The sequence below is a fragment of the Sarcophilus harrisii genome, chromosome 2 (genome assembly GCF_902635505.1).
Source record: "Sarcophilus harrisii chromosome 2, mSarHar1.11, whole genome shotgun sequence".
NCBI lineage: Eukaryota > Metazoa > Chordata > Mammalia > Dasyuromorphia > Dasyuridae > Sarcophilus > Sarcophilus harrisii.
Genome location: NC_045427.1, coordinates 205391480 through 205407910, shown reverse-complemented (window position 1 = coordinate 205407910; position 16431 = coordinate 205391480).

Sequence of the window (16431 nt, the reverse complement as noted above, 5' to 3'; positions counted from 1 at the left end):
ATCCAATTAAAAAAGATAAGGAAGGAAAGTACATCTTGATAAAGTATACCATAATCAATGCAGTAGTAACATACTAAATGTATATGCACTAAGTGGTACAGCATACAGATTCCTAGAGAAGATAATAATCAACTTAGAGGAAGAAATGGATAGCAAAATTATATTAATAGGGAACCTCAGCCTTCCCCTCTCAGAATCAGACAAATCTAACCACAAAATAAATAAAAAATTAGGGAGGTTAATAGAATCATAAAAAACCTAAATATGATAGACCTTTAAAGAAAATTGAATAGGGACTGAAAAGAAAACTTTTAAAACTATTTTCTCAGCAGTACATGGCACCTACACAAAAATTGACCATGTATTAAGGTATAAAAACCTCATAATCAAATGCAAAAAAAAGGCAGAAATAGTAAATGCTTTCTTTTCAGACCATGATGCAATAATATATATATTCAATAAAGGGCCAGGGAAAAAATAGACTAAAAACCAATTGGAAATTAAATAATCAATTTCTAAAGAATAAAATCAAACAAATCACAGAAATGATCCATAATTTCAACCAAGAAAATGGCAATACCAAACAATATTTAACATACCAGCACCTATGAGATGCAGCCAAAGCAGTTCTTAGGGAAAATTATATATCTCTAAAACGCTACATGAATAAAATAGATAAAGAGGAGATGAAGGAATTGGACATACAACTAAAAAAACTAGAAAAAAGAACAAATTAAAAATCCCCCATTAAATGTCAAATTAGAAATTCTGAAACTCAAAGGAGAGATTGATAAAATTGAAACTAAGAAAACTATTGAAATAATGAATAAAACTTTAAGAGTTGATTTTATGAACAAAAACCAACAAAGCAGAGAAATCTTTGGTTAATTTGATTAGAAAAAGGAAAGGAAAAAAACCCAAATCACCAGCATCAAAAGTGAAACGATTAAACTTACCGCCATAAATTAAATCAATAATTATTTTTGCCCAACTGTATGGCAATAAATCTGACAATCTAATCAAAATGGATGAATATTTACAAAAATATAAATTGTTCACATTAACAAATGAAATTAATTAGTTTCATTTTAGAAAAAAGAAATTGAACAAACCATTAATAAACTCCCTAAGAAAAAATCTCTAGGTCCAGATGGATTTTAAGTGAATTCTACTAAACATTTAAAAACAATTCAATACTATGTTAACTGTTTTTGGAAAAAAAATGCCAAATTTCTTCTATGACAAATATGGTATTGCTACCTACACCAGGAAGAGCAAAACAAAGAAAGAAAATTACAGACCAATCTCCCTAATGAATATCGATGCAAAATTTTTAATTAAAATATTAGCAAAGAGATTACAGCAACTTTTCATAAGGATAATACATTATGACCAAGTGGGATTTTATACCAGGAATGCAGAATTGGTTTAATATCAGAAAAACTATTACTATAATCAAACATATCAATAAAAATTTGGCTGTCCAGAGTATTATACATTAATTTCATGATGGCATGCTTACCCAGATTTTGGACAATGGATAATGATCAAGAACTTTCCTAGGTACCAATGAAGTGAAACAAGAGTATATTCTTGCTCCCATGTTTTTTAGCATGATGTTTTCAGCCATGTTGTCAAATGCCTTTAATGAGTACAAATATGGAATCAAAGTAAGGTACTACTCTGATGGTAAATTCTTCAACTTGAAAAGGCTACAAGCTAAAACTAAAGTAAAGGGAGTATTGATGCATGATTTTTTTGTTTGCAGATGAGTCTACTACACTCAATGCAACCTCCAAAGCTGAGATGCAACAAATATGGATCAATTCTCTGCTGCTTGTGTTAATTTTGGCCAAACTATTAACACCAAGAAAACACAGATGTTCCCTCAGTCAACACCACACCATCCATATAAGGAACCATCAGTTACCACAAGTGAACTTCTGAATGTTGTGGAAAAGTTCACTTATTTTGACGATACACTTTCCAGCGATGTACACATTGATAATGAGGTTGACACACTCATTGCCAGAACTAGTGTTTGGTAAGTTCCCAAAAAAATGGGAGAAAAGATGCTTTAGACTGATGATCAAACAGAAGTCTACAGAGCTGTTGTACTGACCTCATAGTTGCATGCTTATGAAACCTGGACAATATACCAGCGCCATGCCAGGAAACTGAATCATTTCCACTAGAATTGTCTTAGGAAGATTCTGAAGATCACCTGGTAGGATAAGACACCAGACACTGAGGTTCTTTCTTGAACTACACTGCCAACTATTCAAACTCTATCACAGAGAATGCAAATCCATTGGGCTGACCACATTGTTCAAATGCCAAATGTATGCTTGTCCCCCCCCCCCAAAAAAAAGACTTTTACAGAGAATTCACACAAAACAAACACTAATGTGGTAGTCAGAAAAAGCAATACAAGGACACCATCAATTGTTGGAATTTACAAAGTGTTAAGCCATTAGAGTTGATAGAGACAATAATTATCTAATTTAGCATGGTTCAATATGATTGATTTGATCTTGGAAGGAGATGTTTTGGGCTGGAACTTGAAACAAGGTACTAAGTACAACTGATAGAAATGATGCTTGTGTTCACACCTTTAGAGAGCTCATAGAAGCAAGAAATATTTAAGTACTCATTGGAGTTCACATGTTTGGGAGATTTCAGAGTTTAGAAAGAGATATCGGAATTCACACCTCCCTTGAAGTCCTTAGGGCCAGAGAGCATGCTGGGAGATATCCCACAATCCCACTCTTGGAGAAGTAGCATAAATGCAGCTCCAATGAGCCACTCAAGAGAATTTTTTGGGAACATTCCCAGGGGTTGGAGAGGAGCACTCTGCGAAGAAGCCCACAAGCCCTATCTTTGAGGCAAGAGAGATTCATTGCATCTTCTACCTTGGTGCTGACTGGAGTCGGAAGGACAAACCTTTGGATTTGGAGACATTCAGAGGGAGTTCTTGGAACCAAGCAGAGAGATAGGCCTCTGAGCTAACTGGGCTATTTTGGAAGGAGAAAATAAACGTTTACATTTTTACCAGCTGACTGCGATTTTGGAGTAATTACTGATTGTAACTGAAACTAAGGCTGCCTCCAGAAAACCTTCCCAAGAAACCTGCTTTTTCCCAGAGAGAATTATTATTATTATTTTAAAGAAGAGAAAAACACCAACAGTCAATAACTTTAGAATTAATTGTACAATATGGGAAACATTGGCTTAAGACCACATGGTGTGCCCTCATTAGCAAAGGTGCTGTGTTTTATAAGCAAAGCAGAATTGAATTAACTCAGAGGAAATTAGAGATGCACAAAGTTAGAGAAGCCACCCCAAATGTTCATAGGATCTATTTGTGTCCAATTTGTGTCAGAATATTTCAAGTCCATATCAGACTGATGAGTCACAGTTTGACACACTGTAAAGGGCTCTAACAAGAATGACATTATTTTGGTCTTCTGAGAACAAAGAACAACCAAGGAGACAAATAAGGTTAACTTTTAAGAAAAATGACTTCTGAGTAAGTTAATGTCCCCCGTCCCCCTCAAGTTTGAACCAGTCTTCAGTAACAAAAGTCAAAAAAAGGGAAGGAGATGGAGCTTGATAGGAGACTACTGAATATGTATATGGGAATTCTTTTTTTTTTTAAAGAGCACTCTGTTGCTTGAGACTCAACCATAAATGATATCTATTGATTAGGAACTATTGACTGACAGTTTTGATATAGCCTCAGACTTCAAAGTGACCATAGTCATCTTACTCAGGGACTAAAGTAGGTAAATAATATTATCTCACATTTCTGTAGTTCATCCTTCTGCCATAATAATATGTTTACTGGACATCTGTGAAGTCATACTGGATACACAAACATATGGGAATTCTTTATGCCTATATATGTTTCTGCTTCAACATCAGGAATTCATAGCATATATATATATATATATATATATATATATATATATATATATAATAAAGTACTTATCTCTCTGATTGCAGATATTCAATCTTTTTAGGTGAGATGGACCACAATGTGTTGCTACACTAAACACAAAGTTTCATTGACTCCTGATTATCTTTAACATCAAAAACAAACTCCCTTCTTTGGTATTTAAAACTGTAATCTGGATTCAGTCAGATTATAGCAATCTTTCCCTACCCATGACAGAGATGAGAAAGGACAGAATTCCAGAAACAGGAGACATGTACTGAAAATGTCTCTACATCCTCTATGGTCCAATACATGATCCAACTCTCTTTCTTTCACATACAATCCTCTACTTCCCATATCTATGCATTTTAATGTGCCCTTCATGCATGGAATATACTCCCTCTTTCCCATCACTTCTGAGAATATTGTGTTTCCTTTAGAGCTCTATTCAAAGAATGTATCAGGTCCTCCCAGAAATTCCCAGCTGCTAATGCCTTCTCCCTGAAATTACTTTATATCTACTTTTATGAGCACTTGCTGATTTTCATAATAGGCCATTAAATCCTGGTGGACAGAAACTGTTTCATTTTTTGCTCCTGTATTCCCATTAAGATAGTTTTTTTTTTGTTTTGTTTTGTTTTTTTTGTGGTAGGTACAATATTATCTGTCTTGTATAGTTAGATAAAAAGCTTCAGAAAGGTTAAATTATTTGTTCACAGTCACTTACCTAGTAAATGTTTAAGTCAGGATTTCAACTTGGGTCTTGATTTAAAAAACAGTATTCTTTTCACTCTATAATCATGTAAAAAGAATGTTTTAACTTTTACCATGATCCTTGATTCCTATGTAATGGTAGAACCTCGGATATTTCCCTATTCTATATGGAACCTACAGAAAAGCAACACTCTGTCAAAGTATTCTGTGTACTCCCACATATGCACACATACACAAAGAGTTCATGAACCCCTATTAAATCTGTTCACTTTTACTTGTTAGTATAAAACACAATTAGTTCAAAGCAAAAGCATTTAATGAAATAACATAGACAGAAAAGGAACAAAAGGATAAATAGATAGAATATTAACATAGTACATGCTCACTCATATGCATATACTATCCCAGGTGGAAATATCTAAGAAATATTTTTGGTTAAGGATAAATATGGATTTTGCATATAGGCTAGGCATAAATAAAAGAAATATGACATCTGGAAATCATATATATATATAAAGAACATGTGTGGCTGAACCAAGTATACCATGTAGGGATAGCTCATACTTCTTATGATTTTATAATGAGTGTCCACTGTTGGATTTTTAATCAGATCACACCTATTAACCATGAGTGTGCCTTTGTGTTCTATCCTGGGTTCTCTTTTCTTCTCCCTCTATATAGTCTAGATTTTTACCATCAATCCTCATAGATTAAATTATGATCTCTATCCTAATGATTCAAAGTTCTCTTTACATATTCCTAATCTCTCTTTTGCATTTCTGTCTATTAAATATATCAAACTGGATTTTCTATAAAACTCTTAAACTCAACATGTCTAAAATTGAACTTACGTTTTTCTTCAAGTTCTCTCTTTTCCCCAATTTTCCTATTACTGTTGAAACTATCACTATCATCCCAGTCACCCAAACACCTAGACTCCTCATTCTCTTTCATCCTCCCATCATATCCAATCTATTATCAAATGCCATAATTTCTACCTTTATAACATTTCTACCATATGTACCTTTTTTTTCCTCTGACACTGCCAGAAACCTGGTACAGACCCTCATCACCTCACACTTGGACTGTTCCATAATGTGCTGATGGTCTCCTAACCACAAGTTGTTCTCCGCTCCAGTCCACCGTTCTCTCATCTATCAAACTAATATTCCTAAAACGTGGATCTGACCATTTCATTCCTACCTTTACTACTATTCAAGTTTCAGTGGTTCCTTATAATATTTAGAATAAAATCTAAAATTCAATGTTTGGCTTTTAAAGCCCTCCACAACTTGAATTATTCAAACTTTTCCATTCTTCTTATACTTCACTTAAAATTTCCATAATCCTCCCCCACCCCACCCTAACACATCTATACATATGCTCTGTGATCTAGTTGTAAATCTCCTTGTCCGAAACAGGAAACTCCATCTCCTGATACTGGGTATTTTCATTGACTGTCCCCCATGTCTGGAATTCTTTCTCTCCTAGTTTCCCTGGCTTCAAGTCCTAACTAGCATCCCACTTTCTACATGAAGGCTTTTCTAATCCTGCTTAATTCTAGTGCCTTTCTGTTGATTATCACTAATTTTTCATATATATTTTTTTTCATTCATATTATTTCCTCTCCTAAACAATGAGCTTCTTGAGTCCAAAAACTGTTTTGTAACTTTCTTTGTGTCCCTAGCACTTTATGTAGTGCCAGAATATAGTAGGCACTTAATAAATATTTGTTGACTTATAGAGCTACTAGCATCTTCTAGTAATATCATCATGAGGATCCTCCTGAGCCAAATATCCTGGATTATTTTCTGGAATTGTAGATGAAGTGAATAATCTACTGGAAACTATTCCATAATGATTTGCCATAAACCGCTACTGGACCAAGGTCCACAAAATTTACCTGCCTCCACTGACCATATGGCTACAGCATTTTCTTGCTGCAAGATGTTGAAATTTATGTCTGTAGAACACTTGTTTGACATCTCTACTAATATCCGCAAGGGTAAATGAATGGAAAAACTCTCTTTTATAAGGATAAACTGACAACTCTGTATTCATAGCTAAGGCTAAAATTCAAAGACCCAACAATATGCCCCAAGGCTAATTTGAATTTATCTTGAACTTTTGATATCTACAATAAAATTGTAGTTCTTTGTGGTCTCCCTTTGTGTCCCCAAATACTTAATAAATAATTATTAAGTGAATAACAGATTTTGTCATTATGTTATTTCTGGTTAGAAATAATCCACAGCATGAAAATGAATTTATATCAAAACAATAGCAAGCTAAAAAAGTCACTGACTTTTCACCTAATTCCCTTTCCCACATTATTTATGAATAAGTGGCTAATAACAAGCCTCCAAAATTTTGAGACACCCAATATAACCTGATTTCCAAGTATAAAAATTTAACCAAAATTTTCTGATTGCATGTTATTTGTATTACCAAGCAACTGGCAGGATGGTAAGCCTAATCAAGACATTAAAATAAATGAAACAATTGAATGAAGAAATGAATGTTCCTGGGCAATTCCATCTTTTAAAAGATTTTTAAATGTCCAAGACATAATAAAATATCAACCAAACTATACTGAATAAACATGTCCATCCTCCTATGATCATTAGAGGGATTTTGTTGTTGCTGCTGTTGTTGTGTTGTTGTCATCCCTTTACAAATTGGAAAAAAGAATATATTCCTTCACAAAACAGAAATGTAGTTGTATAGAATTCTGATCCCAAAAGTGCCTTTTTCTCTCAGAGGTAATTGGCCTATCACAATGAACTTCTTTTTGAGATTACATAAACCACTGCATTCAAACCAAATTCTTATTAGCCATCAACCAAACCAGACAAAAGGAATTGCCTCTCACCCTAAAAGTAGTCTAGTATGCTGCCTCCATTGCTCTTTGGTTGGGGAGTGAATAGGGAGGGAACATAGCAGGCTCAGAGCCATTATATGGAAAGTTTATCACTTAATATCACCAGGGTCAGGCTGGCCACACAAATCCTGATTTTGAGAGTGAAATTTTCTCCTTTCCATGAAAGGCAGAGATAATGATTCCAGCACAGATGGAGAAGATTTCTTCAGGGAAGAAAAGCGACATTTAAGTTGGTTAATGCCTTCCCTGGTGAGCCATTGTCTTCTTGTTTGGGGTGCCTGAGACCTCATTTTAGATACACAGAGATTCTTCCACTGTGATTGATTACAGAGAAACCATCAGCAAGCACAAATGAATCAATTCAAGAGGCTATCTTACCCTACTCTGGATGAGTCCCTTCCTGCTTCCCCTAAGTATTTACCCTTTTCTTAAAAACATTATTTATCTGAGGAACCTAATTTAAAGTAGTTTCATTGGTCTATTCAGTCAAAGGGGAACTTAATACATATATTTATATATTTATATTTATATTATTTCTCTAGTTTCTTAAAAATTTTGTTTTAAAAATAAATCATATTCATCCATAACAAAGATGCTATTGTTACATTAGGCCTAATCCAACCCTTCCAATAAAGGAGGATATTAAGATTAGGATTTTCTTTGTCATACTGCTTTCCCCATCCTTTGTGTCATTATTAGGCTCATCATACCTTTTACCTGGACTATTGTACTAACCTTCTAACTAATCTCTCACTAACATTTTTCCACTACAACCTGTCCTACACAATGCAGAATGATCCATATCATTCCCGTATTCTAAAACCTTTCTTGGATCATCATTGCCTATAGAATAATGATTAAACTTCTTAGCTTACTATAAAACTTTACTATAATCTCACTCTCTAGTCTTCTGTTAGAGCCAAAATAAACTAGAAAAATCAGATCAACAAGTACATACAAAGTATTTTCTATGAGTCACTGTTCTAAACTCTGGCAATACAAATACAAGCAGGAAAAAAATAGTCCTTTGATATCAAGAAGTTGACATGCTAATGTGGTAAGATACGACATGAAAAACAGCTGAAAGGGGATGTGAGGAGAGAAGTGAAGGTACTCAGAGTAGGGACATGATAGAGAAAATGTGAGAACCAGAAGTACATACTGGGGAGGAATAAACCCTAGCCTGACTATTATACTTAAAAATGGAGGTACTGAGAGAAGCTAATTATTCATTGAGAAAGGCCTCATAGTAAGAATAAGCTTACAATGTATGAGGTCCATTGGGGGAGTAAGCTACTAGAGTGTAGAAATTCATATAGCTACTATGTTTTTTGACAAATTGAACCATTTTCTGTCCTCAAAATACATTTTTCTGACTTATAGGTTTTTTCAATTCCATTTTCCCCTAAACCTAGTATATCCCCTACTCAGCTACTTTTCTTCTTGCCTCTATGCTATCTACTCTTCAAGTTATTGTCAAATTGTATCAGCCTTCCTTGATCCATTCCAATTAGAAGAACTCATTTCTATATCATCTATTCTCAAAGCTCTTTGTATTTCTCTTAGCCATAATCTAGTGCTAAAAATAACCAATTTGTATGATACTTTCTTCTTTACAACCTTAAGATGGGCTTTGCATCTAATACTAACTATATTTATGAATGAGGAGACTGAGGGTCAGGGAGGCTACATGACTTTCCCAGGTCTCATAGTAAGTGAGTTTAAGAACCAGAATTTAAATCTCAGCTTCTAGTGACTCTCAATTCAGAGCTCTTTCTGTGATACCATCTTCCTGTCATCCTATTTTATGTTCTATTCATCTAAGTTTATGTTTTATTTTCCTTCCTAGCCTGAAATCTCCTTAAGAGCAAAGAGAGCATCATATTTATTTTTTATTCTTTCCTTCAGCACCTAACACAGTGCTCTTTATACATGGTAGGTATTTAAAAAAACAAATGAATTCTCCCTTCTAACCAGCAATCAGCAAGGCAGCAATGTATATGTGTATAGCACCTGCCTGGGAAATCTGCTCTCTTACTTATCTTAGTATCTTAACAGCTACAGCAAAGAATCCCCTAGCTCTTCCTTGTTGTTGAGTTGTGTTCAGTTCTTTGTGATTCCATTTGGGTTTTCTTGGCAAAGACAGTGATTTGCTATTTCCTTCTCCAATTCATTTTACAGATGAGGAAACTGAGGCAAACAGGATAGGTGCATTGGCCAGAGTCACACAGCTAGTAAATGTTTGAGACTGCATTTGAATTCAGGTCTTCCTGACTCCAGGGCCAGTTTTCCATCCACTCTGCCACTAAATTACCCACCTCCTCCTCCCCCCAACTATATTATTTTTTAAATTATAAAGTACTTTTCTTACAACAATGTTGTATGGTAGCTAGAATACATATCATCATTCCCACTTTGTTGATAAAGAAACTGAAGCTCAGGAGGGTCATCCAGTTTCCCAGGGTCACTCTGCTGAGACCAAAGAAAGGCAAACCACCTCTACAGATTTCCAAGCCAGATTGTCATCCTGCATCATCAGACTGCCCCTCTCCCATTTTTTAAAACAAACTTAGGATCATCAAAAATCTGGAACCAGAAGAGAATTCAAGAACTTCTAATTCCTTTATTTTGAGAAACTGAGTCCAGGAGAGATTTGATTATTTGTAAGAGGGACAGAATATGGACCCAGACTCAGGTATTCTTTTTCCAAATTCATTACCCTTTCCCACTGGACCACATTGCTTGTCCTTGTATTGTCTCTGCTCTTACTATCTTATTGAAACATCCTAAACACAGCATGTAAACCAGGATGAACAGTGTTGAATGTCAAATCACAATTAGAAGATGCCTGGATCTGCATGGAATATAGGAAAAGAATGTCTGAGAGTAAAACTCCATCAGCTTTGTCAAAGAGTTAGGAGGCTCTGATGCTAAGGGACCATTCCTGGTTATTTAGATAGAAATATCATTCCAGTGGAGAAAGGTAATTCATCAGACTGCCACTGCTTAATAGCAATATCCGTTAAGAACAGCCACATCCTTTTGCTCTGGTTCTATATTCACCAGGCAATTTTCTTTTGTGTGATTTGGTTTCATGAGTGGCCCTTCCAGAAATGGGGAACCCTGGGTAGATGTATGGACCCACTTCTAACTTGGCTATATCCTACATTCTAAACCAACCTATTTCAATTTGCAAAACTATCAGTTTCTCTATTGTGACTTATTCCCCCAGTGCCCAATCACTTTGGATGAGCTAATAAAAATAAAACTCTGGCCTATAGGGCTGAGAATTTTATGCTGAAGAAGGGGTGACCCAATCAAAGACATGTAACTGTTGAGGCCTCCAGGAGGCCAGTCTTAGATGTCAAGATAATAGTGACTTTTGTATGAAGTTTGCAATTTCGCTTGTTCTATAAATGCTTCTTTCTATTCTTTTTTCTTTTTTTATAACTCAAATAAATGAATTCCTGTGAGAAATCATGTTGAGGTGTCAGAAAGGGTGGAGAGAAAACGGTAAGAAAGAGTTGGGGAAGGCAATCATATAGTATCAGCAGCTACTTTGGGGGCCACGGGGGTGGGAAATTCAGAACTATGTGAAAATGAATATTCTCTAGCTCCAGTGATCTGCATTGAGCTGGGGTGTAGTAAGAGAGAAATTCTGGGCAAAGAGCAAAGGTTAAATCGGTCAACTCTGAAAAAAATCACTTCAAGGAAGAGATTGCTTCACTGAGAAGCTGAGGCTCAAGAAGTAGGAGCTATTACTTCACAGAGCTCAAGAAACAACTGAAGGGGAAATAAATATTCTCTCTTTATCTATCTATCTATCTATCTATCTATGAACATCTTAGTGATATCTGGATATCATTGGACTCTATGGGATCATCTGGCCCTTTTCATCATGAAACTGATTCTCCCAGGTTCTCTAAGAATCCTATGGAGTCCTGGAAGAACCCAGGTTCACAGGGAGAAAAGTAGAGCTTAAAGTTGTTTTTTCCCCCAAAGCTTTATTAACATTTGATGGACATTGATATATGTGGTAGAGGCACCACCAATTTTTCTCTCTGATATGTTCTCTCATAAGAATAATATCAGTGGGATAGATTTTTTCCTGAATATAAAACACCATTTTCAAACAAAGGAAGGAAAATGTTTTCTGTAGCTGTTCCACATCTATTATGAGCTTATAGCACTACTGTTCACAAGGTTCTTTTATGATTCAATAAAATAATTAAGACGAGAGAAACTTTTTATGTACTCAGATTTTTGTCAAAAAAAATGTTTTACAAATTGTCAATATCTCCTGTTACACAGGTTACCCTCATGAAAATTTCAGGGTCTGATTACATAATCAGCAACTAATATGCTTAATGACTTTCCATTACACCTAACAATAATGGTGATATGTTTTAAAATTGCATTTATATTCACGTTATTTTGACCTCACTTTCAGTCTCTCAATGCAATCAGGCCCCGGCAGTTAGCAATAATTTGCCTGATTACCACAGCAGGCTTAGAAGTCGTTCCCATGCATAGGAAAAGAAATGCAGTCTCTGGGATGAGAGTGGTACAAGTAACCCAGGTTGATTTTTGTGTTGTGCTGTAACCAAAGAAGATTTTTGCTTGCCAAACACCTGGTGAGGAAACTAGTACATCACTGGAAAATGTCAGACAGGAGCAGGATACAATTTGAAGAGTTTTATTAATTTGAAAATTAGACCTGGAGAGTGAGGAAGAGAGAAACATCAAATTCTCTAGTAGCATCCACAGAATCAAGTACCTTCTCCAGTTTAGAAACAAGTTTATCATATGTGATAATGTGTTAATGAGTTGAAGGATTGGAATGTAAACTCTATGAGATCCCTTTTTCAGGTTATCCCCTTGATTGTTCCTCTCGAAGGGCAATGGTTAGCTTTTCTTCTAAAGCTTAAAATGAGAACAATCTTATCTTTGAGGTAATGAACAAAGATAAAACTTTCATAGTAGTCCATAGAAAGTAATGGTAATTAAAGCTCTCACAGCAGATTCCTGTAAGGTCTCCGTCATTTACATTAATTTCTGAATACAACCATGACCACTACTGGGGGTGATCATGGCTTCCTCTTCCCACTCAGTGTTCCCTTTACTTTCTTCATTACCCCTACAGAGATGCTTCTTACAGCTCTAGCTTTTCAGTGTTCTCATTAGGTGTGTGTAGTAGGCTGGTGTTGTATGAAGTATAAATCAGGGAATGTCATTCAGAAGGAAAATTCAAGCTCCCACAACTCCACACTTTGGAGGCAGGATAACAATGCCCAGTGTCCTCTATACCAAGAAGTGGTTCTAGTAGCAGGGGAAGTGTGCTGGTCCTTTACATTAGTGGGGTCATTTGGATTGTTTGCTGATTTAAATAAATAGCCTAGTATAGGGTAGGAATAAGGGGACCATTGCATCCAAGGGTTATTTATGGACTCCAACTGCCTGTGAGTAATCTTCCTGAGTTCCAGATTTGGTAACTGTGCAGACAGAGGAGAGAAATGTTTTATGTTCTTTTCCTTTGGAAGATGTGCTCTCTTAATCTTTACTTTTATTGAATTTTATGGTCTGCTCGCTCATAAAATTCTAACCCTCTAACCTGAATCATTGGACTAGCCTACATTACACCTGGTTGAGAATAGCAGACATCACTGGTTACTGCTCCCTCTCATTGCTCTGTATCATTGTCTTCCAAGGCAGTCTTTCTTGCAGGTTTCTACATTTCCCAGCATGTGACCATTTCATTGTTGACCCCATTTACTGTTCTCTGCAGTTCTAGCATTTTTCTTAATCTCCAGGAGATGGCACCAATTCCCTTTCCTGGAGGACCAGCTTTCTAGTAATGTGCCAGTCAGAAAGTAGAGAACATGCTAGAGATATATACAGCGTAAAAAGAAAATCTCAGACTTATATACCTCCATTTTTCTTGTATTACTTTCTACCGTGGTTCTCACAGTCACGGGCTTCCTATAAGAAAATGCTCTATGGGACTCCAATTAATATCATTCCATCCTGTTTCATATATTACCTTTTTTTGCAAAAACAAAGTTCTAATCAGCTCTTAAGCAAGTTTTTAATCAAATGTGTTAGGCTCTTGGTAGCTAATAACTGTATCCTTTCTCTAACCATATCTGGGCAAAATGCCTACAGCTCATATTTATCATTTTTGCCTTGGTATAAGTGCTCTAGGAAACAATATTATTCTCACTCTAATTTTTAATTTGACCCCTATTTTCCCTTAGCTAAGATGAACCAGTGTCTTCAGATTGCAAGAGACAGTTTCCCAAATATTCATAAAAGCTTGGGAAAATGGAACTATCTTCTCTAGTACTGCCCATGGATCAGGACAGATAGGGAAAATAGTGAGAAAGACATTTTTAAACAGTTGGTTGTGCCTGTCAGTGATTTCACTCAGATTTGTCATCACCCTTGTTTAGCTCAGGATCTCCAAAGGCTAAATACAGGTTTTATGTTATAACAGATTATAGGTAAATTCCTAAGACACTATTTTAAGTGGTTATGTTTTGTTTACTTGTATTTTAAAACACTGTAAACACAAAAGGGGTTTGACCCCTTTTAGGGGGAAAATATTTCCAGATTTCTGGAACAGGCTTTTAAAACTAATGGAAAGTTTGATTCAATAAAGTAAAATGTTCAGTGGAAACAACATAAAATGGAAAGGGGAGCTGAGACTAAGAATTTAGTTAACTGGGATGAAATAAAAGGGCTGTTGCCAAAGTTAGCTCGTCCTGATTGGAAGAAGACCAATATGTAAATACAATGACTCTTTTTTTTTCTTCCCCTTCCACCTTGTCCTAGAGATGAAGAACAACAAAGAAAAATGTTAATGTGGAAGAAGAAATGGATAAGTTAAAGATGTATGCTGTAGAAACTAAGATACCTTCTGAAGAGGCTAATGGATAGAAGGAAAGCTCGGACAAAAGAATTATAATCTCTCATTTTTTATGAAAGCTTTTTATTTTCAAAATATATGCATGGATAATTTTTCGACATTAAGCCTTTCAAAACCTTGTGTTCCAATTTTCCTTCTTCTTCCCCCATTCCCTCCCCTAGATGGCAAGTAATACAATATATCTTAAACATGGTAGCAATATAGTTAAATCTAATATATGCATACATATTTATAGAATTATCTTGCTGAACAAGAAAAATCAAGTCAAACAGAAAAAAATGAAAAAGAACATAATAGGTAAGCAAATAACAACAAAAAGAATGAAAATGCTGTGTTGTGAATCACACTCAGTTCCTACACTCCTCTCTCTGGGTGTAGATGGCTCTCTTCAGTATTAGAATCTCTTAATGCCTTTCCTCTGATAATTAGCTTGGCCTGTGTTGGGGAAAAAAGTAAGTGGCCTTAGGTATGAATGAGATTCAGGATAAGAATTTAGTTTGATAATTAGTGTTTCCGTAAAGCAGAAAGCTAAGATTTAATTAATTAGCAGTTGATAACAGTTAAGGTTAATGACAAAAGTAACAGTTCATATCTAGGTATTTGTATATGCTAAAAACTTGGTTTAATTTTTAATTTTATCATACTTTTATAATTATAAGGAAAAGAATAATTTCTAATTCTATAGTGCTATAAAATTTAAAAACACTTTCACTTTTTGAACTACAAGGTAGTTTAGAGATCATCTAGTTCTATTTATTCATTTTATAGACAGAGAAAATGAAGTTCATAGGAGAATTTGTGACTTGCCCAAAGCTAAGAATATTATCACCATTTTGTACATGAAATCCAAAGAACTTACAAGGTCACATAATTATAGATGTATCTTCTGAGTATAAACAAGGTAGTCTTTCTAATGCAGCCTATATCTTTAAAATTTTATGCCATTATTTATGAAAGTAACACATTTTTATATAAAAATATTAACTGCAGCAAAGCAATAAATTTTTGTTTTCTCTCAATTTTTGATTCTTTGGTTCCCAACTATCTAATCTAGTCAGCCAAAGTCATGTTCACTCCCAAATAGAAGTAATAGTGCCTTTATGGAAGCATTCCACCTTAATAGGCCTGGTCTTATATTCTCACCCTTACAGAATGATGGCAAACATTCCACTATTAAAGGAGATGAATTACTCAACCACGATCCTATATCTGAGCCATGATTCTAGAATTCTGAGATATTCAGGCATAAAGTAAAATAAAAACAGGCTGGAGCCTACTGAAGCCTGATCAAAAAGCTGATTATTACATTTTCAGTGTGAGCATTTGTACTTCAGAAATGGACAAATGCTACAAATCAGGACCTGATTTATTTGGTTGTTATTTTTGATTGTCTAAATTTAAGAATATACTTATAAAAATATTAATAATGAAGGTTAAACTTAAAAATATGTTTTTTCTTTCTTTACTGAGATGTGGTTGTTAAATATTAACTAGCATACCCTTGAGTAGGATTCACTCCATCTTGATTAGATAAAGTCAAGGGATGAAGGACACAACCACTCTCCCCCTTCCTCTCCCTATTGATGCTTGAACATCATTGGAGAACAAGCCAGTAATCTCCCATACTAGAAGAATAGTCTCCATACAGGCCTTAAAAAACTATTTAACGATGGTTATTGTCATTGGATTTAAAACGTAAAGGAAAATTTAGGCATTATAATGTCCCACTTAATCATTTTATAGATGGTTAAACTGCCTAGGGAAGGGAGATTTGATTTGCCCAAGAACTTATGGTAGGTGACAGAACCTGATATGAGCCCAGATGTTCTGGTCCCAAATTAAAATTCTTCCCTCTGCAGTGCATTGTGTCTCATGTGCTTGAAGGGATTCTAATATTGAGCTGTTTGTGATCTTCCCCGATTACTTGTGATCTTTGGGTCTACAAGCAACTTGTAAAGGAAGCTGAGGGAGGGA